Source organism: Arvicanthis niloticus, chromosome 8, assembly GCF_011762505.2.
Source record: "Arvicanthis niloticus isolate mArvNil1 chromosome 8, mArvNil1.pat.X, whole genome shotgun sequence".
Classification (NCBI taxonomy): Eukaryota; Metazoa; Chordata; class Mammalia; order Rodentia; family Muridae; genus Arvicanthis; species Arvicanthis niloticus.
This window is the reverse complement of record NC_047665.1, coordinates 19107484-19134006: the sequence shown is the minus strand read 5'-3', so window position 1 is coordinate 19134006 and position 26523 is coordinate 19107484. Positions and strand designations below refer to the sequence as shown.

General features: G+C 43.7%; 2 long non-coding RNA genes across 11 annotated transcripts in view; one reads left to right on the top strand and one right to left on the bottom strand.

Annotated features, from left to right (window-relative positions):
* The window catches only part of LOC143443289 (uncharacterized), a 126102-nt gene that overhangs the window by 63786 nt on the left and 35793 nt on the right, over positions 1 to 26523 (bottom strand). For 7 of the 9 annotated variants that reach the window (XR_013112128.1, XR_013112130.1, XR_013112124.1 and 4 more), the window contains one exon: positions 13211 to 13393. This is a non-coding gene — a long non-coding RNA (uncharacterized LOC143443289). Of the gene's footprint in view, positions 1 to 6560; positions 6966 to 13210; positions 13394 to 26013; positions 26513 to 26523 lie in introns of those variants that run through there. The other 2 variants (XR_013112127.1, XR_013112131.1) reach the window with 2 other exon arrangements.
* The window catches only part of LOC143443290 (uncharacterized), a 51459-nt gene that overhangs the window by 17466 nt on the left and 7470 nt on the right, over positions 1 to 26523 (top strand). For both annotated transcript variants that reach the window (XR_013112134.1, XR_013112133.1), the window contains exons 2-3: positions 19781 to 19974; positions 22708 to 22876. This is a non-coding gene — a long non-coding RNA (uncharacterized LOC143443290). The remainder of the gene's footprint in view (positions 1 to 19780; positions 19975 to 22707; positions 22877 to 26523) is intronic.

The following is a 26523-nucleotide window of genomic DNA, read 5'->3' as shown; positions in this document are numbered from 1 at the left end:
ACTCCTATGAAGAGTAGACTTGGGCTTATAGCTCATGCTGGCCTGACACCAAAGCCCAGGCATTTGAGCACCATGCTGTCTTGTCTCAGAAAAGCAGGGTCTGTAGGAGCTTCTTCCTATTGGGTAAAAAGATATTTTGTGTGAATAATTGGGGAGCCTCTGGGAAAGGGACATTTGAACAGTATGACGTGGGCTCTCATCTTCCCATTCCTGTGGAATGGTTGCCTTCACGCATCTCTCTTGGCACAGAGTCCATCTGACAAATCTTCCATTCTCTGTTACTTTGATTGCCTCTTCCAATAGCCCTGTCAGGGTCTCCAGCAATGAGGAGCCAAAGCTGGAGGGGCACAGAGCACCTGAGACCTAGAGAGACATGGAGCACAGCGCATATGCTTAGAGCCTCAGCTGTGGCGAAGGTGAATGTGTCAATGGATTCACAAGTGACAGACTGGGGTGCGTGTTCCCAGTTACTTATGCATGCGCACATTCATGTTATTGGCTCAGCTGTCTTCCCTGCTCACATTTCTCCCGTGAATAGTCTATGATGCTATCACCACATCCTTAGAGTGACCATGCCCATGTCCGATAAGTAGGTTGGCTGGATCCTCATCAGCACTCGTACTGCCTGCACATTTTCTAGAAGGAGAAGAGGAAAGAATACCTCAAAAGAGTATTTATAGATGCAGCAACTATTAGTGGTCGATCTGCTGCTAACCATTTGCCCTCTTCAACTAAACAGAAAGTCACCATAGAAAGGACATCGGCCCAGTACCCAGAGAACATATTGTAGGCATCCTTTTTGGCCTGCACAACCAGAAATGACCCAAGAGACCACCTGTTGATGACCTTTGGGGACCTGAAGGAAGATTTCAGACCAGCTTTCTGCCCTGTGAATGGGCACAGAATCAGCTGAGGCCAAAATCTGCAAGGTTATCTGGCGGGTTCACAGATGATTATGAAGCAACTGCAGTTTTGTTGAGTTAGGGAGCACAGTTTGTTAAGATGACAGAAGGCCCTGGCTCAGCTAAGGTGGGAACCAGTTGTTTCATTTACATAAGCACTATGGCGGTGCCTAGGCACCCCGCCAGAAGGACCCACCTATGTCTCGCAGTGTCTGGGGAGATCCTTGGCTTCTCTCCTCTGCCTCCCCTATGAGGTGGGAGAGGCTGCTAAGAGACCACTGCCATTTGTCTGAAGCTGCCTCTCAGAAGATCTCAGACTTTAGAGCAAATAATTATGAAGAAAATTAGAAGTCCTTTCAAAATTCCTTTTTCCCGGACACTTTGCCAGACACTCTGATACTGTGAGTCTAGTTTAGAGAGATCTGATGATGCAGGAGGCCTCGGCATCATCCTTATACAGACTCAATGTCATACATCAAATTCCAACATTCTAGGGGCTGCACAGAGAGACTAGACTTCAGCAATCAAGAGGTTCCACAAAGAGAACAGAGATAAGAGAGGGGTTGGGTATCTCCAAGGCCCTGCCTCTGCCTGTGTTTTAGACTTGGTCCACATTCTAGACCTTTAAAATAATGCCTTCTTCATTGTGTAAATGTGTTCAAATTGTTTTCTAATCACTTGCAACCAAACATGCCTTCCGAGTTTGAAGGCAAAGGCACAGAGTATGGGCTTAATTTCCCCATATTCCTGTCTGCATCACCAAAAACATAAGCCCCAGTAGAGGCATCTTGGGCTGTGTTGGGGAGAACGGGAGCAGTGGTCATGTGCGGCTACCGACTATTGCTATCTTAATGGAGGTGGTTGGGGATGAGCATACAGAACCCTGAAACCCACTGCAGCCCCATTCTGTCTGGAAAGACTGCAAGTTTATTTACCCAAATTCTGCAGCTCCATTTTTCTGAGGTGAAAATTTACATGCAGCAGGATTTAATGGCAGCATGAAAGGGCTGCCGTTCTGTTCTTTGATGCTATCTAGCTGGGCATGTGTCTGCTAAGGCAAGCATTGGTCCTTAGGTCTCTGAGACATCATGAGCCACTGACTGCTGGAAATTTCCAGTCTCGGGAACTCAGCAGCAGCTGCAGGTAAGAAGATATTACACTGTCACCTATCATAGCCTTTAGGGATCTTGACTAATGTAAATCTGGATCCTTAGCTTGCCACACAAGAGGACTTCCAGGATGTGGCAGTATGAAGTAGTGTTGGCTTTTATTAAAAGAGATTTTAATATAGATTTTAAGCATTGGGTATTAAAACAAAGAGGTGTGGGCTTCTCCAAGAAGAGTCAGGCTTTGTTGTTTTTACCATTTTGGTGGCTCTTGATGGTTTTATCTTAAAGGGCACTCAGGAAGAAGCCCTGGGGTATTTCCTAGTGTCCTAAAGGATGACAGCTGATAAGGTGAAACCCCAACTCACAAAGCTTGCATGGGAAGCTAAGATATTTTTAGTGTAAACAAAAATTTTTGTCTTGTTTATGAGATTCCCAGAAAATACCTTGGAAAGGAAAAAGGCCATAGGGGCGAAGCATGGGTCATCACTACTTTAATACTCTTCTTCGTATAAAAGGAATATTGTCTCTGTGGCAAATGTTAATTACACTGGAGTTACTGATTCACAGCTGGTAAGAAGAGTCTTTGGAGTGAGTGGATCCCTTCCTTTCCCATGTCTCCTTAACTTTCTTTCCATCTCATTGGGGTCAGGCCAGGACCACCCTGGGGCATGGAGGTTTCCGAGGAAGCCCTGTCAGCCTGCCCCTGAAAGTGGGAGGCAGAAGCCCCCTCTCTGCATGAGACTATCACTTACCCAGTTTTTCCTCCTTTCTTAACCTCAAGGAATTGTCATAGAGATTTGAAGGTAAGGGTAGGTGTAGGGAGCAAGTCTGATGCCTGACATTTCTCCCTGTGGGCGCAGTCCTTTGAAGCAAGGATAAGTCAGCAAAATATGCCAAGCCTGATGTCGGCTTTCAACTCTACTACATCCATCCCCTGAGGTAACAAACATTATCTAGCCTGGCTGCTTTCAGAAAGGGAAGAGCGAGGGAGAATGAGGGAGTGAGGGGGCTGCAGAGAAGGAGAGGAAGAACACAGGTTAAGTCTTCAAAGCCATTATCTTGATGCAAGATACTGGGTGCTTTTCTGTATGACTGAAGTACGTATGACGGAAGTACGCATGTGCCATTAATTTACTGGCTTCCTGTTTGCGCCCCTGGGTTCTCAGCTCTCACTGCCTTCTGTACAAGGCACAGCAAGTTCCAAATCTCAGCAGCTGTCATACTCTGCAGAGTCGGCCAGCTAATCCAGCAACAGGATGAAGAGGTCAAAGGGTACTACACGAGGCTCTTCATTAACTGAAGAGCCGACAAATTTATGAAAATCGTAAATCAGTTAATCCATTACTCACGATGATTAATAGCTAATTAACACCAGGATGGAGCCTGACCCTACTTTTCATCTCCACTAACTCTGAGTACCCATTTGCAGTCCTGGCTCCAGGGCGGAAAATGGCCTGCATACTGACTCTGTGTTCAAGTTAGCCCGGTGAGGCAAGGCTAGCGGAGTGGATGAAAGAAACGGGCTAGTAATGGCAGGACTTCCTCAGAGGGTGCGTGCACATTTTAAACTTTAGATTATGGAAGATGGAGAGATGGTTTAGTGGTTGAGAGTGCTTCCTGCTCTCACAGAGGACCAGCGTTAGGTTCCTCGTGCCCACACAAGGCAGCTTGCAAATGCCTGTAAGTCTTGCGTATCCAACCCCCACTTATGACTTCGACATGCACCCGCACTCACATATGCACACACCGACACACAAAGACATATATGCACCTTGCTTATAATGAATAAAATAAATCTTTATATTTTGGAAGTCATGGCTGCCACGAATTCTTACAGGTTGCCATTGCCTCGGTGTCCTTTTGAATATAAATTAGATTTTCTCATTCTAGAAACAACACTCATTTCGACAGTTTCTAGTTCTTTTCTTGGTTCCCCAAAATGATCAGCCGGGTAGTTACCCTATTCAACCTATAGGACAGCTGGATACAATAGACTTGCTGTCCGCTGACCACATACCCTATGTGGTCACAGGCAGGCATGCTGCAGTGACTCCCTCAGAGACAAAATATGTCTTCATAGAACTTATTACCACTTTCCCTACCAGGTGTGTTCAACTTTTTGATATTGGAACACAACATATGTATCCAGAAAGCTCATATTTGAGAACTACCTAATTGAAAAAAATTCACAAAAAGAATCTTATGTTTTAAGTAAGTTTATGATACATATAGCTCTGTGAGCCCCAAGCGGCCCAGGATGAACACGTCTGGCTGGAACCACCAACTAGAACTTCTCTTAGGAATTCTGCTTAGATACAAATCTGGACCCTAGTAAATAGTAAATTTAGTTCATTCTTCTCTCTCCTGCTTTTCTTCTCTCCCTCTCCCTCGACCTTCCCACTCCCCCTTCTCTCTTTCTTTTCCTCTCCTTGCTAATTGAACATGTATGCGACTGATGGCTTTTTCTCTCCACAGCATGTTGCCCTCCCCTCTCTAGGATCTGTGAGCTGTGCACTGTTTCTGTGACAGCATAAGTATTGTTGAACTCCCTCCTCTATGACTTGCCTGACTGATAAACCCAGCTATAACCCTTTCCTGGTCAGGGCTTTCCTGGAGAGTGGCTATTATCTTGGTAGGAGTAAACTAGACACATAGAAAAAAAAAGCTATAGGAGTATCCACCAGTATAAACAAGCTTGCTGTGAGAGGAGCACCTGGTCACAGCATTAGACACTTGTTTGATTGGATTTAGAATTGCCTGAAGGGCACACCTCTGGACTGGGCTGGGAGGGTGATTTTAAGGAAAAGCTGTTGACGGAGAAAGACCCAACATGAATGTGGGTGGCCTCATCCCCATGGGCTAGGTGCTTGGATTGAATAGAAAAGGAAAAACAGGGAGCCATGTAGGTGTCCATATTCCCAGATCTATGCATTCTGATCTGTGGACATATGGGAAAGCAGCCTTATTGTCCTGCTGCTGGTTCTGCTGCTGTGGCCATGATGCTCCAATACTGTGCATTAGCCATTGATGGACTGGGCCACAATAAATTCTTCCTCCCTTAATTGGTTCCTTGACAAGTCGTGGTCACAATGATGAGAACAGCCACCAGTATAGATGTGTCATTCAGATCAATCTGGAGGTTTGGGGATGCTATTAAGTTTTGTTCTTCCAAGGATTACAATAGCATATACAGCCATAAAGACTGGTCGTCCCTTTCATAATACCATTAATCACTGGTGATTATTACCTAGATCATCAATATTTTGGATTGGGGTGATCTTATCCTCCCAGGGATCATAGCAATGTTTATGGTTTTGACCATCATGGACAAAGGGTTGTTTCAGGAATCTCATGGAGAAGTGTCTAGAGATCCGCTAAATGCCCTATAACAAAGAATAATGTGGTGTCGGGAGTGCAAAGCTGAGAAACTTCGGGCTAGATCTATTTACTCGTATGAACTTGTAAAACATTCTATTCTAGTGCCATTGTTCATGCTTTATTAGCCAGAATAATCGTATAAAGGAAAACCTTCCTGCCCAACTATTTGGTTTCCCTGAGGTAGAATTCATGCCGTAAATGTCAGTAAATGCTTCCTTCTTTCGTTAGCCAGTTTCCAAAATAACGAGGCAGTTCCCTCATTTCTTTTGCTAGGAACCAATGGGCTTCTTTTTCTTTTAAGAGTCACTCAACTTGGAATGGAAACATGTCCACTAGACATGTTTCACTTGGTCCGGTAGCTACCGATGCCTAAGCTATCCTATCTGAAGAGTGCAGCCTACCTGGTCAGTCCCTGAGTCTTCTCAATGCGCCAGTGCACCCTAGCCTTCTTCACAAAGTTTGCTTGCACTCTCTAATCTCACCCCTGTGCTTACCGTCCTCAGTGGGAACCAGTCACTTTTCCAAGGAGATTCCTGTGAGTGGCATTTAGTGGTTACCATTTCTGTCCTAAGGACACTCACACATTTTTTTAAGACATAAATATCCCTTAAAAATGTTATATTTTTCTCTAAGAAGGGAATTTTATGAGTTATTTTTTTTTACACATAGGAAAACTGAGGCCTTCAAGAGAGTGGCTTTGTCCTGACCCAGATGTAAAGCATATGGGAATTTTGAAAGTAAGCAATAAAAGTTTTGCTTTCTTAATCTTTAGGTCTGAGTGGGGACAGATGGTCTCGAAAGTCCAATAATGAGAGGTCTAAATAGATCAGAGTGGGAGGACCAGAAAGGCATGGAGATGCTAGAATTGGTGGATGATCCTCCAACCAACATGAGGGCCTTCCAGGCCTTTTCTCCTTTATAAATACAGCACTAGTGGGTATAGGCCAACCTTGCCTGTAGAAAAATAGCACTTCTGCATGGAAGGGTGTCTGTGAGGATGACAGGCCACAGAAGAGTGTCAACGTTATCAACCGTGTTGGGAAACAAAGGCATTTTCTTTGCTAATAAAGATCAAAAGGTGGTTCGCTAGGTCACATCTTTAATCCCAGTTCTTTAGAAGAGTCATTCTGAGTTAGAAGCCAGCTGGGGCTACACCAAGTTCCAGGCCAGACTGAGCTACATTGCCAGAACCCCACCTACAAAAGGGAAGGGGAAGAAAGGGAAGGGAAAAAGATCATATACATCATATAAAACTTGAATAATTAAAAATGTATATGATGTGTAAATGATAATAAAGCCAGTTGTCAAAGTTGGGTTGTTTTGTATTTCTCAATGACATCCTCTAATACTGGCGATGCAGAACCCCAGACTGTTGTCATGAAGAGATAAAAACAATACAGTGGCCATTTCATGTCCCATCCTCCTCATGGCATCCAGTGAGCTGCCTTCTTCTAGACTTGGGTTAACATATACCAAGGCAGTTTAGGGGAAGAAGTGACAAGTGTCCATCACCATCACAGCAGGGAGGCACGGCGACAGGTAAGCCAGAGCAGCATGGTGAGAGCTCTCATCTGAACTGCAAGCAAGAAGCAGAGGAGGTGAATGGCAAAGGTGTGGGTCTTTAAACTCTTAAACCCCACCTCAGTGACATACTTCCTCCAACAAGGCCATGCCTCCCCAAACAGCATCACCGACTGGGGACAAATTATTCAAAACCATGAACCTATGGAGGATATGTCTATTCAAACCACCACAGCCACCCAGCCAATGACAATTGTCACAACCCAGCCAGTGACAACTGTTAAGCAGCTAGACTCACTAAGACATCATCACAAACCTTCTTACCTAACTTACGGATCTCTCAGAACATATTGCATGGAGTCTGCCTGCTTCCGTTCCTTCTCGACTCCTACACATCCATAGTTTTCTCTCTCTAGCATGATCTATTAAATGTCTTCGAGTTCTGGTTGCTTCTTTCTCCTAGAGCAGGATTTCCACCTCAGCCTTTGCCTGACCCCCCGGCACCCAACCACCCTGACTCACTTATAAAATATACACCACATGCAAGGCACTGCAGTAAAGGCAAGCTAAAGCAGGAGGCATGGCGTTATCCCTAGTGCAAAGCAAGAAACGGGTGTGCTGGATGAAATGCAAAAGCAACAATGATGTCATCAATTTGGTTTTTGTATTGCCACTCAATAAAGGCAATCTTAAATAATGTTAGCAGTGAAAATTATTCCCTGTGAGCATTTTTTTTTCTCCATTTCCCACTACTGGAACATTTATGGCTGGAGATAAATCAAATACTTCATGGTTCCTACCCTCAAGTTGTCAGTACCCTCACAGAGAAGGACAGCAGCTTGAGGAAGCTATACGGTAGGGATTTCCATCTCAAGGGAAGGATTTGCTGGGGAGATGTTAGTGGAACTTCACAGGACCAGATCTGGGATTGAGCCAGGTAATGGAGAAGGAACAGACCCACAGCAACCCTGAGGCAGGACACGCACTGCAGCTGGAGAAAACAGTCCCTGTGATAGGACTCACAATGCACCTGGGCAGGGATGTGCACCAGCAGATGAGCCAAAGAGCCAGGATAAAATCACCTCTAGAAGAACCTTTGTCCTGGTGCTAATACAACAAGACATTCCTTTTTTCCTTACAGCCTTACTGTATTATAATTAAAATCCTGTATGTATTGGCTTCTTTTCTCACTTAACACTAGGAGCAAATACCACACAAGAAGCAACTTAAGGAAGAATTTTGGTTCGTGGTTTGAGAGGAGACATCCCATCATATCATGATGGGAAAGGCATGGCTACTGAAACAGCTGGACAACAGGGGTGTGAGGCCGTTAGCTCACATCTCAGTGGATTAGGAAACAGAGAGCTCAAGCCAAAAACAGAGCCAGTCCATAACCCCCAAATCCCACCCTAGGCTTCATGTGGTAAAGACTCCAAAACAGTGCCACCATCAGGGACCAAGGATTTTAACACATGAGCCTATGGGGAATGCTTCACACTCAAACCAAAATACTATAGAGTTTACCCATTTGAAGTAAATTATTCAGTGGCTTTTAGTCTATTCACAGCACTAAGTCTCCGTCAGCACCAGTTTTGCATTCTCTTCTTATTCCAGAGAGAAATCCTGTATTACTTAGATAGATGTGATGTAACAGAATAAAGAAGGCATGAGAAAATTGGGAATTTTTTTTTTTTATGTTGAACATATTGTTCCCACAACTAACACAGGGATGCCTGCTTCATGTGATCCCATGAAGTACTTAAAAATGACAAAATTCTTTGAAGGTCTTCCTAGACTCACAGAAAAGAAAGCATCTTTCTCATTTTGGAGATGGTGCTTTTGTGCTGTTTCTGAGTCTATCCAGCATGACACACACAGATGCAAATCCATCCACCCATCCGTACATCTTTGTGATGCATGTGTGGGAACCTACCTGCAACCCAGGGTCTCCCTTCTTCACCAGTGGCAGCCACACAAATGCATCTACTTGCACACTAACCCTCCCACACCTGTACCTTGCTTTCTTGGCAGGGAACACTTAAGGAAATTTAGCTGAGATGGCCTTTGCCTTGGCAAGTTCACACATCTGGGCTTTGTTCTCTGGGGACTGGACTCCACAGCTCTACCCTTAGATTTCTCACCTCTGGGCTTGTTCATTATTCCTGAGAACTAACTGCCTTCCCCTCCAAATCTTCATTCTTTACCTACCTACCCCACCAAACCATCTACTTTTCCTTCCTCAAGATGGACATGGTCAAGTAGTCCCCAACAACCATAATATGATCCCATGAAGTACTTGATAATGACATAATTCTTTGAAGGTCTTCCTAGACTCAGACAGAAAAGAAAGCATCTTTCTCATTTTGGAGATGGGTGCTTTTGTGCTGTCTCTGAGCCTATAGCACACACAATAGAACCCTCACCTTGCAAGGGAAGGCTGTACCACTGCCTGCCATCAGTGAGAAGTGCTCCAGGCACACAGGGATGCCTGCTTCTTACCTCCCAACAGATCTATGTGCAGAACTGATAGAGCACATCTGGAAGGTCAACCAAGTCCCAAGCTCCCTGTAACTTTCTCCCTTGCCACACTTAGCCTGGGACTTTCATCTTCACGGTCAAAATTTCTTCTCTGGATTCTGGCTTTTTTTTTTTTTATCAGAAAGATAATAGCTTTTCTAGAAGTCTTGCTGAGTAGGCAGCTTCATCCATTTCCTGTTGCCCCGACAAACTACTACAGGCAGGGAACCTATGAGTTCATCTGGCCCTTAAGGCTCTGAAGGCTGAGAAGTCCAAGAGCAGGGACACTCACATCTGGTCAACATCTGTCGAGAGAGTCTGCTTAGTGTGTTGTAATGTGACAAAGGGTGACATGGAGACAGAGCCACTGATGTCATCCTGAGGACCTCACACCCATGACCTCATTGAATGCTAATGATTTCCTAGAGGCTCTCCCTTCAAACACCATTAACATATAAACTTGGGGCTTACATTTCTAATAAAAACAATGACATTTCCAAGCCATAGCAGGAGGTATCACTTCTAACCTGTTGTTGGCTCCTTAAGACTTTGTACTGTTTCTGCTATCAACGAAAACCCATGCCCGCTGTATAAGACAGAAGGAAAATGGATGCTGGGACTGAGCCCTGCAAGTGTTGAGTTGATGTGTTTCTGATCTTGTCACCTCACCTCTAAACAGAATCCGGTTCCTCTGGCCTTTCAATATGCAGCTGGCACCACATCCAAGCCTGGCTGCTTCTCTCCTGATCACCAAGCTCTGCTGGACTAAAGCGCCATCCAGAGCCTCTATTGGCCATGAGCTGAGTTCACAGTCCCATAGGGAGTTGCTAGGCATCCCGCCTGACCTGACTGTAGCCATCTTGGGCCATTAAATCTGTTCCTATTAAGCTCTGGACAGCTTTCCTTACATGACTCTACAGCCATCAACACAAAGAGTGTGGCTGGTGTCCTCGATACTACGTGGGATAAGCCAGGTATGTCCTGACTTGGATAAAGTCCCTTTTGTCCTGACAGTAGATAAGCCTTTCCTTCTGAGTCACAGGAACCAGCTGCTCTTGCTTGCATCCAGCCCCACACACTTCTGTCGTAAGTCCCCTCCGTTACATCCTGTCTGCTTCCCTTCAGTCTCTGGCTCCTTGGATCCAGTTCTCATGGCCTGGGGCCAGGGAAGAGGTGGGTCATTTTATTAATTTTGCTGCTGGCAAAAGTCCCTGCTTTGAGAAGAGTTTTTTTTTTTTTTTTTTTTTTTTTTTTTTTTTTTTTTTTTAAAAAGGCCTCGAGATATGCAAGGCAGCCTCCTGTCTCTTGGCTTCCCAGCACTCACTGAACTGCAGGCCTTCATGAAAGAGCGTCTAACGTGTCTGTTTCCAGATGTGCCATGTGCCCCCTTTGCAGAAAACAGTCTCACAAGGACTCCAGCATAAATTAAGTCTTAATCACCATTAGGAGATGTGAGTGGGGAGATCTGAGCAGCACTAACTAGTGGAGTGGGGGATGGGGAACAAAGAGGGATTGAGGAGGTAGAAGAAACAGATCCTTTTAGATGACACAGTACAGAGTCCAGCAGAAACACCAAGTTCACAGGAGTTTAGCCGTATGGCACACACACCTGCCTTACCCTCTACTCCCTTTGGTTAATGGGCCCAAATGGCCTAGAAAGCTTGGTTGTATGATAGGAAGGTTGGCCATGTGATATTTTTCCAAGAGAAAACAGTGTAGCAGTGTTCAGCTGCCCACCCCCAAGAAGCCCTGCTCCTGAGGCTTGCTCAGTGAGGGTTACATAATGTTAAACCTTTCATCCCCCCTTTCATGTTAAACCCAACATGTCTTATGTTGCTAAGAAGAACACAGCGTGTCTGTGCCCCTCAAGTCAATTGGGGTCAAGCTGCCCAAACTTTTGGAAGATTAAACAAGAGGAAATCTGTCTAAATATAAAGCCATCTTGAGTTTTCAGCAAATGCCCTTCAAAATTGTGACTCCCAGAAAAAACTGTAATAGTATCTGAGAAGTATCAGGTACTGAGAAGAATGCCAGGTTTTAGAACTCTGGCTTGTAGACGTGGATTCTAAACTAGGCAGAACACTTCCTGCCCATCCATTGGCTGCCTCAGCTAGGAATGAGGATTTAAATTAAGGGAGATTAAAATCCACTTCTGTCCCCGACTCTATGTGCTCAAGTGCAATGAAGCACATGGATCTTTCTGCATGAATTCTCTTAGAAAATATGAATCAAAGATGCTCAGGATAATGACGGTCGGGTGGTTACCGGGAGCCCTTGCAAAGCACTTTAACCTGTTAACTCTTAATCCTCACAGCAATTCTGTTATGGAGTGATTCTAACAGCGCAAATCTACTAATGAATTCACAAGAGAACAGAGAGCTAAGCAGCCAGCCACTTCGTTTGAGCTCAGGTAGTCCCGGCAAAGCCCCAGTTTAATAAGCACAGAGCTAAACTTCCGTCTCCCTTCCTCTACTGCATCCCAGCAGACTCTTCCAGGTTTCCACTGTTAAATAACCAGCAACCCCATCCCACATGCCATCCAGGCAGAACACCTTTGCTGTCCCCCAACATCCAAGTCACCACAAGACATGCCATCTTTCCTTCCAATTAGATAAGGAAGCCACAGCCTCTCACTACCTGAAGTGTGTCCACTTCATACCTATACTACATACAGTCTGGATGGTTACAAGAACCTTCTCATTGGTCCTCCTGCCCCAAGCCTTCTGCTCCGCCCTCACATGCACAACTTTGCTCTCTATTGTAGAAAGGATGCTTGGTCAGTGAACATATATCATCTCTGTACTCAGAACTTTTCAGTGGCTGCGGCTGAAATCCAAAGTCTTTGACCTATAATGTTCTCCAAGAAGTCCTTCACTCTCCACCCCTCCTGCACGCCCACCGGCTTCATTTGCATAACACTCATTTGCATGACACTCATTTGCATGACTCTCATTTGCATGGCTCTACCCCCATCTCAGCCACACCTGCCCACTCATCTCCCTCAAGCAGACCAGTCCCCCCTCTCTCAGACTTCCCTGGCCTGCCCTTTCCTCACACACACTAACATCATTCCTCATTTCCTGAACTCTGAACCTTCCTCTTCTGACCAGGTAAAGTAGCACCTCCCCCGTGTGCCTGTGTCCTCTTGGTTTGGTTTACCTTGGTTTATTTTCCTCCTTGGTGTGTATCTATGTCCAACATGTATTATATGATATGTTTATTTTCATTGCCATTTGCTCCCCCCAAAGCTAAGTTCTACAAGGACGGACTGGTTACTGTGTTCACCGGTAAATCCCCAGGGTCAGGGGCAATGTCTGGTGACATTCAAAAACCCCACTCAACAGGCAAAAGTGGTCGCCGCTATCTAAACAGAATTCTTTTTGGAAGCGTGTGTGTGTGTGTGTGTGTGTGTGTGTGTGTGTGTGTGTGTGTCTGGCAAGTTTTGGCATAACAAGGGCCCATGTTCTTTCGTATTAAAGGGGGGAAGTAATGCCTTTTGTATGTCACCTGTGTTCTTTAATTACCTATAACACAACCCACTGTGGACTTCTGAATGATACAAGGCATTTAAGCCACCAATTACCTAATCATCTGACTCTTAATGAACTCATTAGTGAGTCTGTCTGTGACAGTGCGGACTATGGTTGAAGGGATTACGCTCTCCTTCTACACCAAGGCGAATCAAAAACCGGAATATAAACAAACAATAAATTGATTTGTTAAAGGCAGATAACGAGTACAATATACTTATGAAAATAAACTTTTAAAAAGCCATTTACTTACCTCTGAGTTACCTGTGAGAGATGGAAACTGCTGTTCCTCTTACAATTAAGGTAGGGAGAAGTCAAACAGCGCTGGAGGGTGTGGAGCGAGTCCCAAGGCACGCTCATTTCCCAGGTGAGGAATTTTATGCTCATTAGCAGGTACTTTTCAGTTCTTGGCGTTCCTGGAGTCTTGGGTAGATGACTGTGAATCACCATCAGAAGCCATCAGTGAGGCGGTGGAATGAAAACAGCAAACATTCAAAATAGACATCTGCTTTAACCACATGACAAGATAATTAATTATCCACACTGGGATAATTTTGACAGTGAGAGGAAAAATAAACAAACACTATATAATTTTTAAGGGTGCATTTAGATTGACAAATTGGTTTCACTAATGGCGGGTCTATAAAATCATTTAAGTCATAAATCATCGTCAAACAGAAAATCGTTTCTCAAAATTAAAAGGGCAATGCACATTAAAGCAAAAGTTTTAGAGTTTATTAGATTGATTTTTGTCTAGATACTTTAAGAACAGTATGAAGCAGAATCTCATCCCTGGTTCCTAATCACCTATTCTAATAGTGTTGGTGTTTTTTTTAAAGGATGTATCTCGACATATGGGTGAGTTTCATACAATTACCTACAGTCTTTTTCAAAGATGAATTGTGTGTTTTGTAAGTCTGAAGTCACTGACACTCATGGATTCTTCTGCCCATATGTATTTATAAAGAAAAACTCTTTTTACCACCTCGGTGGTACCTAGGATCAAAGCTACCACACCTGTTAGGAACGAGCTGTACCACTAGGCCACGCCCCCAGCAGGAAAACATTATCTCTACAAGTGTGAAAGCGGCTCACAAACTGAGAATTCACCTTACAGAACAGAGGACAGTCTCCGTTCTCACTTGTCTTATTAAAACTGAAGAGATTTCAGTCCAAATCTCTTCAAGGGCATTGTCTTTTTTTCCATTTCTCCTCAAACTTGTGACCCTCCTGCCTCAGCCTCCATAGTACCAGACACACACCACCCTCCCAGGCCCTTGCTCACGCTCTGTCATCGGAAGAAACAGCTCTCGTCTCTGAGAGCTGTGGTTTATTCTGGAGCAGATGGGAGTTGACAATGGCTAGGAATGTTCATTTAGGGCTCCACAAATGCACTGTTTCAATGAAGAAGTAAGAGAACAAAAAAGTTACAAACCCAGGAATTTTAAAAGGAGATTCGTGGCAACATTAGAGGGGTGGTTTTCAAAAAGGAAATCTTTCCTAGAGACCTCAAATGCTGCCTGATGGCATTCTTAGCTTTGGGGTTGATAGAAGCTTGTGGTCTGCTAAGTTAATAGATTCCAAAAGGTTTTTTATCCGCTAATCACAGGATGTTAGTGTTGACACAGGGCTGGACAAGGATAAGCTATTTAGTGGGCTTACACTAGCCCAAGGTAAGGTGCAATTAGACTCTGGACCTGAAACATTCCAACCTCACCACAAAGTCACCTCAGCTCTAAGTCAGGCAGCCTTTGCTGGCGCAGCTTCTTTCCAGGAATTCTCATTCAAAATCCTGAGAGAGTTTCTCTGGCAAGTGATTTGTAAAGCAGAGCTTATCACGTAAGCTATCTATTTATGATGTCTAAAATAGTTTTAGCCGGGCAGTGGTGGTGCACGCCTTTAGTCCCAGCACTTGGGAGGCAGAGGCAGGCAGATTTCTGAGTTAGAGGTCAGCCTGGTCTACAGAGTAAGTTCTAGGACAGCCAGGGCTACACAAAGAAACCCTGTCTTGAAAAACAAAACAAAACAAAACAAAAAAAAAAAAAAAAAAACAAAACAAAAAAACAGTTTTGCCAAATTTAGATGCCAAAAACAAAGAAAGAAAAAGAAAAAAGAAAACCACAGGCATTCTCTGTTTTGTTCCATTTTAATTTAGAATTCATTTCATTGCAGATGAAGCATCAGCAATAAATCAAGTTATTACAAAGCAACATTAATCCCAAATTTAAATGATATCATTCGTTCCACACTTCCTTTGGTTTCCTATGTAGAAACCCTTTTTAAGATCAACTTAAAAGAATCAAGTGTCACTGTGGGTTTTTTTTTTTTTTTTTTTTAAACAGAATTTGGTTTTTTCCGCTGCCTCTGACTTCCTCTCCCCCCCTCCCCCTTCCCCAGACACCAGAAGTTCTGTTTTCAACAATTACATTTCCCTAAAAGCTTAAAGGCCTGAAGTTCTTTGGCTCACAATACAGCTAATCCTTGTTTAAGGATTACCAGCTGACAGGAACAAAATGCAAACAATATTTAGAGAACTCATTTATTAAGAGAGAGAGAGAGAGAGAGAGAGAGAGAGAGAGAGAGAGCGAGAGAGAGCAGTGTACACTGTGGTATACTGGGGTTGACTCACAGGGCAGCCTTTCAGGGAGGACCCACATTTCTGAAATCTAAGAGGAGGCAGGAAAGCAAACAAGGCTTATTCTGCCATGTGCAGCGTGTTTTCAGTGGCGTATCATCTCAATCACAAATATTTTATAGTTCGATTTCTCTGTGTATAAATAGAAATGTTTATGTCTGTCAACTGTGGCTTCTATTTGGTTAGGAGACTCTCACAGCTGATTCGGGTGCAATTATAAACTATGAATACACTCCATCCAGCTCCAAATTGTTTGTTTTCCGTGGATTTCTTAACTTAGTAATAACACTCTCTCCCACTTTGCTGTGCGCCCTCAAAATCCCTGTCTCTGTTACACTTGTCTTGAGTTGTTTATCATCTGCCTTTCTTTGAGAGAATGAACTTCCAAAACCTTTACTTTGAGCCCATGACTTGAGTGGGAAACAAAAGTCAAAACGTTTCAACTAATTGCTTTTCTCATGAAGAAAGCGATCTCAAGTATTGCTTAACCATGTGTGAAGTTCTGTGAACGGAGCCATGTGATCATACTAGCAGCACACACACACACAAAAAAAAATAGATTAGCAAAATTAACATGGAAGAATACTTTTTTTATATATGAGAAAGTCATACTTTCCAGCATAGCAATTATAAACATATTGACACATGTAAAAAGTAATTTTTAGATACTGTTTTGTTTTTTTTTTTTTTTAAAAAAAAGGTTTTGTCTTCTGAGTTAATATACCACCAATATGTCACTACAAGCCGCATCCATGCCAACTGACAATAAGTATGTGGACAAGGGTCACATTCACCATCCACAGTTTTGAGAATTGCTTATTTAAGATTTAAGTTTTTATTAAAAATGCGTTCTTTGTTTTTAGTTGAAAGAGTTTGTGTATGTGTTTGTTTTTGAAAAAAACAAAGCAAACTAAAACAAAACAAATTACAAGGGGGATGGGGATGAAGAGATGGTTCTGTTGGCAAAGCACTGGGCATGCATCTGAGGAGTTGAGTCTGCAACCCCAGCAGCCACAGCTGAGCACAGTGGCACGTCTGTAAACGCAGAACTTCGAAAGAGAAGAGGGTAGCATCCCTGGAGGTCAGTGAGAGATCTTGTCCAAAAAATAAGATAAAGAATGAGAGACAATGACACCCAGGGTTGACTTCTGGTCTTCATTTACGTGTACACGTGAACATGTAGACACACATACACACACACACACACACTCATTCCTTCATTTACAAAGTCAAAACAAGGAAGGAAAAGCTACATCATTATCTACATAATGTCTACATAAATTGTCTACATCAATAAGATACCTACATAAATAAGATTATCTACATAAGTAAGTATAGCCATCCCCTGTCATCTGCACATCGGTTCCGGCCTTCCCTCTGTACCAAAACCTGTGACTGTTCAAGCCCTGGGTCATGCCCTGTTCGTCTCCGCTGTAACCCTTCTTCACGTTATTGGTTCTGTTCCTCAAGAGATCCTAGACTGATACGCTGGCCTTGGACAAATGAAACAGACTCCCCTCTGAGCCCTCCAGAAACAATAAATTGGGCCAGCATCCTGTCTAACCTCTGCAAGCCTGAAGGGATACATTGCTACGGCAACTGTGAGACATCAATGTGCAGTCCTCTCTCCTCAGAGGAGTCCTCACAAGTCCAATCTGGTTTTGACTTACATTGTAGAGAGCCACATCTCTCTGACTTGGCAAATTGATTGTACAATTTTTAAAATGCTTAGCCTTCCCTGGAGTTGGCATGACATGGGAGCAGTGTCGGCATCTTTTTCTGTAACACAAAGGATACTGAAGGATTCAGATAGCTATGGCTATCTTGGGGACAGGGTTACTTGTGATATGTCAGACTTTCTACGTAGCTGTTCCCCAAGTCCTAAAATACCCCTCTCCCAGATTCCACTTTCCCTTGGGAAATGAATGAGTAAATAGCTTCATCAGACATCCACGACTTCCTAAAATGTCCAGGAACTTGTGTTTCCTGATCATCTCCAAATTCCATTGTCTACTTTAGACACCCTATTAATCCTCCAAAATGTACCTCATAGAGACAGGAAATTTGAGGGAGAACATTCCGAAGGCCTAAGAAGAATGGAGAAGAAGGCTGCATAATATCTGCAGGTAACAGTTTAGCATTGACCTTTAACCTTAGACGCCATTCCTAAGACACTCCGGACTTATCCCCTCAAGCCACTTTTATCTTCCCGTTGTTCCGACGTCCTACCTAGTGCTCCCTCTTCTCTGTTCCCTAACAACACAAGAGCGTGTTCACTGGCCTTCTGAAAGCTCATCCTTTGCCCATGGACATGCTATTTAACCATTATGTGTAGCAGTCTCTTCATTTGGAAAATAAGTTTGATAACATTCAGCCCTAATAAGTGGAACAAAGTTTAAAAGAAAAGGAATACAGCAGTGATAGCAGTTATACTCTCCGTGGACCTCAGAAGCACTGGGCTAAATGAGAGACAGCACACGCAAAAGCTCACATGTCAGATGAGTTCATCTACAAGGAATGAACAGAGGAGGTGAATCCAGAGAGACTGGAAGTGGACTGGAGGGTACCAAAGGAGAGAAAGACAGGAAACAAGAGGGAGTTCTTAGTGTCTTAATGAGTCAATATGTATTTACTCCAAAAAAGGCAAAGGCTGTAGACCCAAATAGCTGAGAACCATAACTTCTATAGAGGGTCAAAGATGATCCCCAATCCAGTATGACTGGCATCCTTTAAAGAAGCAGGGATTTGGACACAAAGATGGACATAGGGATGACAGTGTGCACATACACAGGACAGATGTTTTAAGATGAAACACTGGTGATGCAGCCAAGTGCCAGTGGTCACCAAGACTGCTGTCCATGCTGGAAGCAAGACAGAGGCACATGGAGACCCCATGCAGCCTCAAAGGAGGTCTGGTCCTGAAGCAGCTGTGGTCCCTTCTGTTATTTGAAGTCTCCAGGTTTACAGTGTTTTGTTCCAGCAGCCATGGGGAGCTGGAGCAAAGAATGTGCCATTTCCTCTGGGGATGATGCAAATGCTCTAAAACTAGATAGAGGGCGAGCCACGTGTTGGGACTGTACTAAGTGTCGCCAGCTTGTCCATTCTCAATGGTTAAACCTAATGTAAATTTTGCCTTAATAAACATGTGTGTGCTTATATGCATGTTCATGCACATGAATACATGCACACACACGCATGCATGCATACACAGGCAAACACACAAATGTACATATTCATGGGCACTCACATACACACACTGTACACACATACACACAATTATAGTGAGGTGCTGAGAGCTTTCAGTGGTTCACCCAACAGGAACTTAGACACCAACCCTGCAATGCAGACACCATTCAGTGAGTGATATAATATTTTTCCAGTCTTCCTACAAACTTTCCACCGTTAGACATCAAATTAGGAGCAAGCAATTGTTTCCCAAAGACGTGTTCTTCTTATGTAGAACCTTAGAGGTCTCTCCTGCTAATCTGCACCACTGAAGATGACTATGACACATTTCACATCAACTCAGTTTTCTAGACGTTTCCCATACCGAAGGATTGTACCCCCAACCCACCTCCAACCCCACTTCCCCATTCATACCCCAAACCTATCACCAAGTATTCAAAAAAATCATATTGGGCCAAATTTGTAAAGACTTCAGCTATTTCAGCCCCAGCCTGTAGAGAATCTGCCAGTAAGAACAAGCCCACTTTACAACTAGCAGCAGACAGTTGTCTTTCTTCTGGTTGCCCAAACAGCATTCAGACACCTAACCTGAGGCACCAGGTTCCAGCAGCAGATTCACTATCCTGCACTAAGTGGGTGGATGGACAATCTATTAAAATGACTGCATACCCAGGAAACCTAAATAAGGTCTTAAAAGCCCACAGGGAATCACTGGCTCCAGTCAAAGGGGTCTTGATTTTCCCCATTCCTCTTCCACATAATAGGAACACAGGAAGCTTTGATCTCTACTGAAAAGCCAGCCATTGAGAGATTCAGTGTTTTGTGAAGTGGGAAATCGATCACAGGAGGAAAGGAAAGGGGAAATATTAAGCAAGGGAACTAGAACAATGGAAGGTAAGATTTGAGGAGACACGTTAGACTGCAATAGTCAATTTGAATCAAGCACACCATAGATTTGGGGCCAGCATTTTGATCCTATATGCTTCAAATTACATCTTACAGAACTGCCATTAAGATGGCACTTCACATGTCAACTTGGTGTGTCTTCGGTAAAGCTGCCTTCTCCAGTTATTCATATTTTATTGTTTTTATACTGGGCACCACCGGAGATCATGAGGAAAGTGAGTGCAAGCTCTTAGCCAGGCGTCTGGCAGCAGCTCCAAGCACTGGCTCCAGCCATGTTCATCTCACACCAGGTATGTACGTCTGAGTTGTCTTCTTCTCCACCAACATTCCTCCAGACTTTCCATGTTACTCCTTGTCCATATAGGAAGAGTTAACCCCACAGTCAGACACTACCAGAGAACAATGGAAAATACTGTTTCCCAAACAACAGTGAAATTTGAAGAACTATGTGGAACACAGGATTCTTGTCACCACACTAACAGGGTGCCGGGGGAAGATTTCTCCTCACTTTCACCTGTTATCACTACCACAGAACGGAGGCTGGATTTGTAAAGAAAAAAAAAAAAATAAGTGTGTGTACTGTCAAAGATAAGTCAGGTGAGAAAATTCTCTGAGTCAAACTAACAATGATGATTATAAAGTAACTCCCAGCACACACAGGCCAAGTCTTGCACTGAGTAGTCTGTGTAATTTACCAGTTCTAATCCTTCCAGCCACTCAAAAGGGTAAATGTCATTTTCCCCATTTTGCAGATGATGTAACTGAAGACATGGGGAACATGGCCAAGCTTGTGGGTTGTTTATTGGAGCCAGCAGCCAGCCCTCGGATTTAGGTTTATCTGATTCCAAACCCATGCTGTTGATTATAGGGTTGTCTGTCCAAACGCAAGTTTTCCCATACCTGCTGGCCATTTCCCCTTGGTGAATTCAGGTTCTTTGTGTTACAGGAGGTGATTTTGTTACAGTTCGATGTGACTAGCTCTGCTGTACTGACATGAGCAGAGGCCTCTTTTGGATAAAGGTGGTAGGCAAGTGTGCTTGCTGGCTGGGACTTAAAAGCCCAAGAGTTATAAACAAGTGACTATAGTTATTGCAAAGACAAATAATAAAAAGGGAGCACCTGAATGTATTGGGAGGGAAATCTGGGTGCCCTGCAGTCAAGATATAATTGCTAAAAAAGAGGAAGTCAGAGGTTGGAAGGGATAGAAAAACCCAACCCACAACCCTGAAGTCTAAGGCAAAAGCAGAGGAGAAACAGGTTCTCTTAGATAATTAAAACTGGCCTCTTCCAAGATATGAAGTTAGACACCTGACAAATCATATATTTCTAATTTCTAATTCTTATACTGGAGTGCCATAGGCTACACAGCCTCCCAGGTATTAATGAAAAGGCCGCAACAGGGGGCCCTAAAAATCACTGTGGTGTGTCAAGGCTAACAAAGCAGTTCCAGAAAACCTGGGGAGGGGTGTGGGGGGAAGGAAGGCCAAGTAAATATCTTTGATCGGTTGATTTTTGAACTGTTCTCAAACTGACACTACTTCCCTACACTGCCATGTCTGTGTGTCTGTGCACGTCAGTATGTCCACAAGTCTGTGCGTGTCTGTGTGTCTCTCTGTGTGTGGCAGGGTGTGTGTTGGAGGGGGGCAGGGGATGGGGTGGGTGGGGATTCTAAGAATATTTTCCGGATGGGATTCTCTGTCTTTGAAAGGTACCTTATAATGCTTTGATCTGACATTCTGACATCAGCCCGATGTTGGGCTAAAGCCTAATGCTTTCCCACACTTAGCAGGGCGGGAACAATTCCGGTTCTTAGACCAAAATGGAAGCGCAGCCGGAGACAGACAAACCCACTTCTGCTTGGAGCAGCTTGTTACACCCACTTCTAAGCCTGCAAAGAGCCAGGGTGATAAAGAGCCGGGGTGTGAAAGGCCAGCATTGCATGAGTTCTGCTTCCTGGTTCTGTCTTCTCCTCAGGAAGAGCACAGGCTTTCTTCCAAGCCTCGCCCCGTGTCTAAGCCTGCTCAGCCCCTGCTGGTGGGGTATAAATTAATCTCAACTCTGTAGACAGCATTTTGGCTATGTGCATCAAAAGTATCAATAATATCCTCTTCTGCAAACCACAGAGAAATATAATATGCACAAAAGATTTATGGATGAAAATGTTAATTACAGAATCACGTAAAACTGGAAGGGAGAATATAGCGTCCAATTATGGGAGGATGTTTGGTAAATAATAATCCATCCATTTATGCAAGGATATTTTTGTCATTAAAATATTTTTGTCATCATGATTATGATATGCTAAAAGTAAAAGGGAGCTATGAATTCATTTACAGTAAAAAAATAAAAATTCCGCCCACAGGATGAAAATGCCAAATATATTTATTTCTGCATAGCGGAATTCTGTTTGTATGTAAGATCATCAAGGAAATAACATTTCTTTCTTAGGTATGGTTTCCTTTATTTTATCCAGCTTTTGTAAGATGGATGCTAATGTCTTTTGGATGCATAGAGTTAGGAGGAGACGTGTCAAGTGAGAAGACTCAGGTCACATCCCAGATACTCCACAACTAGACAACCCCAGCCAGGTACTCCACACCCCTGAACCCAATGACATGAAGGTCATTTTGTTAATGAAGAGAGTCACTATTAGGAAGGCAGTGAGAAGCAGCAGATGCTTGGTAAACATTGCCCATTATTATCAAGCATTTATTGAGCACCTATCACATGCAAATATCAGTACTGTTGATACAGACATCAGTACTGTTGATACAGACAACGGCTCCTCATTCTTAAAGATGGAAAACAGACATGTAAACAGACACTGGCAATGCCAAGAGATAAGCTCTGTAGCCAAGGGAGATTTTGGGTAGTGTGAGAGTACAGAAGGGAGTTGCAGTCATGTCCACTGTCATTGATACCAGAATCCCTCCAACAGTTTAAGTCTCAAATGTCACATAATGTTTATGTGTTTAAAGTGCCTCCATAGGAAGCAAATATTCACGGATTAACTGTCCCCATAGGCAGGTGTGGCAGAAGCCCATCCTCTTAAGGCTTTAGAGCGTTGTGATCTCCGTGCACAGCTGTAATCTGCACCATCCCTGTTCAACCTCTCCAGACACCTCTGAGAAAGGGAGAGTGAGCTGGCCACAGTTACTCAACAAGACGGAACAAAGTAAGACACATGCCCAGGTATGTTGGGAGGGAATGTGGTGTCACGCCACAGATGCTGCTGAAAGGGCCTCCCATCAGGAAATGCTCACAAGCTGCAGCCTGGACTGTGACTGTTCCCCAGTGACTCATGTGTGAGGGTTTTCTCTGCAGCATACCAGCATATGGTACAGTTAGGAAATGGTGGCACCTTGAAGAGGTGGGACCTAGTGAAGCTTATTAAACCACTGGGAGCAGGTAGTTAAAGGGGATGCTGGGACTGCAGCCCCTTCCTCTCTCTCTCTCTCTCTCTCTCTCTCTCTCTCTGGTTGCTAATGGCAACAAGGTTGGATTCTCACCACTTATGTGCTCCTTCCATGAAGCACTGCCTCACCATAAGCCCAAAGGCAATGAGGCTAAGCATCCAGGCACAGGATCATCCAAGCAAGCAGGGCTCCCCTGAAGCCTAGTGTCTCAGGAATTTTTTCATAGCGATAGAAAACTAACACATCCTGTTTTCATTTAGTCTATAATCTTTACCTGTCACGGGTCACTTGGTGACACAGATACCTTCCAAGAAATACACTGTTAGAAAGTTTCTGCGGTGTCACTCCACCCAGTGATATAATCTTATGGGACCACTGTCATCTATACAGGCCGTTTTTATGTGACGGATGACTACATATGGGGGGGGGGGAGTTCTAGATGGCAGAGGAAGAAGATTAGAAGGATTCTAGAAGGAAGGGAAGAAGATTAAAAAGGAGACTTTGAATCAGCCTAACTTATGATTATCTATATAATAAAGTTAGGATCAGAAACAGTTTCTCCATAATCATCTCCATTTAATCAGTGAATTTTCCACTCACAGTAGAGGCAAAAGGGTTTGATAGACCAATAATCACACAGGCGGTTGGGAAAGGCCAAACACACACCCCTAGGAAAGAAGCCATTTGAACGGGCTGCTCTCAAGAACTCCTGCTTCTTAACCAGAACCAAGGGAAAGAGACACAGACTTCTTGTCGACCCCAAGGCTCTATGGTCATGTACCTTTTTATACTTGCTAACTCATCTTTGGCTTATAACTGACAAGCACTTTTGAATCTATCAGCCATCCGTGAAGGCTTCTTTATTCTTACGGAGAAATAGCCATGTGGTCCGAAGAGGGCAATGCTGAAGTTGAAGTCAGTTCACCTGGCATTAAGTTGTGGCATTAACAAGTGGCTTAAACATCTCTACGCTTTAGCTCCCCCACTTTTATAACACTGACACACTGATGGCCACCTCTTCAGATTGCTGAGAGACTAAATGCAATGCATTATGTCTTTTTGAAACGTCCAGTAAAACGGTTAGGTTCATGCATATGACAGCCTTCCGAGGAAAAGGATGGATTTTTAGAGATGTCAACCACACCGGCAGCATCACAGACTAATCAGGTGTCAGGCACACTGGCTACTCGATGCCAGTCAGTCCGACCCTTGCTGAAGTCACTGACTGTGAGGGTTAACTTTTACTGACAGCCTGACTGAACTTGTCATCTGTCACCTAGAAGAGACACCTCTGCACATGTCTGTGAGAATACTCAGAAAGGTTCAGCTGAGGAGCAAAGACCCACCTGGGATATTGATGGCACCACTCCAGGAATTGTACAGACTAAAAAAGGCACAGAGGGAGAAGCCTTTTGAGAGCTGGCATTGATCGATCTCTCTCTGCCACCATCCTCCTTGATATATAAGTAAACAGGCAGCCTCCTGCTGCCAGGCCTTCCCTGGCAGGGTAGACTGACACTCGGACCCTTACAAAATAAACCCTTCCTCGAGTTGCATCCCGGCAGGTTTTTGCTCACAGCAGTGAGAAGAACAACGGATACACCCATACACATATTTTCCGATGAAATTAGAACCACCACAAAAGGAAGTTTTCTTTATATGAAACTCACATGGCTTTCATCCAGCGGGATGGATGAAAATACTGTTTTGAGCATCTAGGTTAATAATATACATCCCTGACATAAAGAAACGGAGAACCGCTGTAGGGTAAAACAAATCTCTCCCGGGCCTTACGCTTTTTGGTGTAGAATCAGCGATGCTGTGAATGGCTCTTGTCCACACATTCTTCTGTTGCCAAAATGGGCCTTCCTCATGGAATGACAGCCAAGCAGACACTCAGCAACTTCCCCAACCATAACTGGATGCAGCGAGTGTCACAAGTGATGAAATATGATTAGCAAATTACAGCTCTGATGTTTTATTTTAAGGGCACATAAAGAAAATGAATGGATTGAGCTGTTTTGCATTTTTTTTTCCAGTCGAATCATTTAAAAACGAGTGGGTAATGGAGAAGGCAGGAAGAATGGCTGGAAGAAAAAGGCACAAATAACACCCCACTTCACAGCCTATCAGCATAATTCATCCTCGCCTCCCATCCCAAACCGTCGAACGGTGTTGCTGTACATGGTTGAACAGCTGCCACTTATTTCTGGCATCTTTATTTTAGCACTGGATAAATTGGCCTGGAACTCTTTTATTTTGTTTCATATAAAAGGAAAAAGATCACATGGGATTTGCATCCTAGTTTCACATGGTGTTGTTGTTACTAGTCAGGTCACCCACAGAACTTGAGTAAAAGACTCAACTTATCTTGTAGGTATAGGGTGTGTCCTGTCTTCTATCGCATCTACTATACAATAAACTGTCCTGTGGTAAAGCCCAGGGTTTGGGAGATCCTGTTAGGATGTCCCCTACCTCCAAATACCTCCTACAGGAAACAGCATCTGCTGCTGCCTTTTGTGTCTGTGTTCAAATCCTAGACTTAGAACTCTTTACACCTCTCCCACAGAGTTGGCAGGGAAGCAAAATTCCGTAAGCCCCCTACTTCTCATTTATAAGTGCCATTATAAAATTAGAGGCACATTCCTTTGGAAATAAATTCAGCACTGAAATGTGACTGCTGAAGCCCAGCTAGGGATATAGTATGTTTATAGTTTGAGGACTTCAAAGGCTAAGCAGGAAGATGGCCATGAGTTCAAGGCCAGCCTGCACAGTTTCAGGCCAGGTTGACTACAGTGAGAGACCCTATCTCCATAAACAATGAGAGAGGCTGGACAGTCAGAGGGAGAGGAGGAGGACGGGAGAAAGGAGAGGGGAGGGTGGGAGGGAGGAAAGGACACTTTAAACACATATTTCAAACAGTAAAGACATAATGTTCAAAATGACTATAAAGAAGGGAGACTTGGGTATGAATTCAAGCTCTACTACATGCCAAAACCAAGATTTTGGAAAGTCATTTATCTTTACAGAAGTAAAGGAGTTTAAAGTGGATTAAGAGGTATTACTTTATGGTACAAGTAGATTAAAGGGCATGGTAATATCAGGTACATGATATTATGATTACAGCATGGGTTCAACATTAGTATTGCTCAAGTTGAATGCATGACTAACATTTGATTATAAGGCAGGGTATTGAAGCTACACCAACAGGTCATGGAGCAGCATCGATTAAAAGTTTCTCTTTTCTGAATGATGCTAAATGCAACTCTTACGTTGTTCAGACTTGTTAGAAATCTCTGACGTGTGACTCAGTGAAGAAGTATCTTGCTGTGCAATTGTGAAGACTCCATTTGGATCTCCAGAACCCATGTAAAACTGGACACAGTAGTGAACATCTGTGATCCTAGCCCTCCTGTGGGGAGA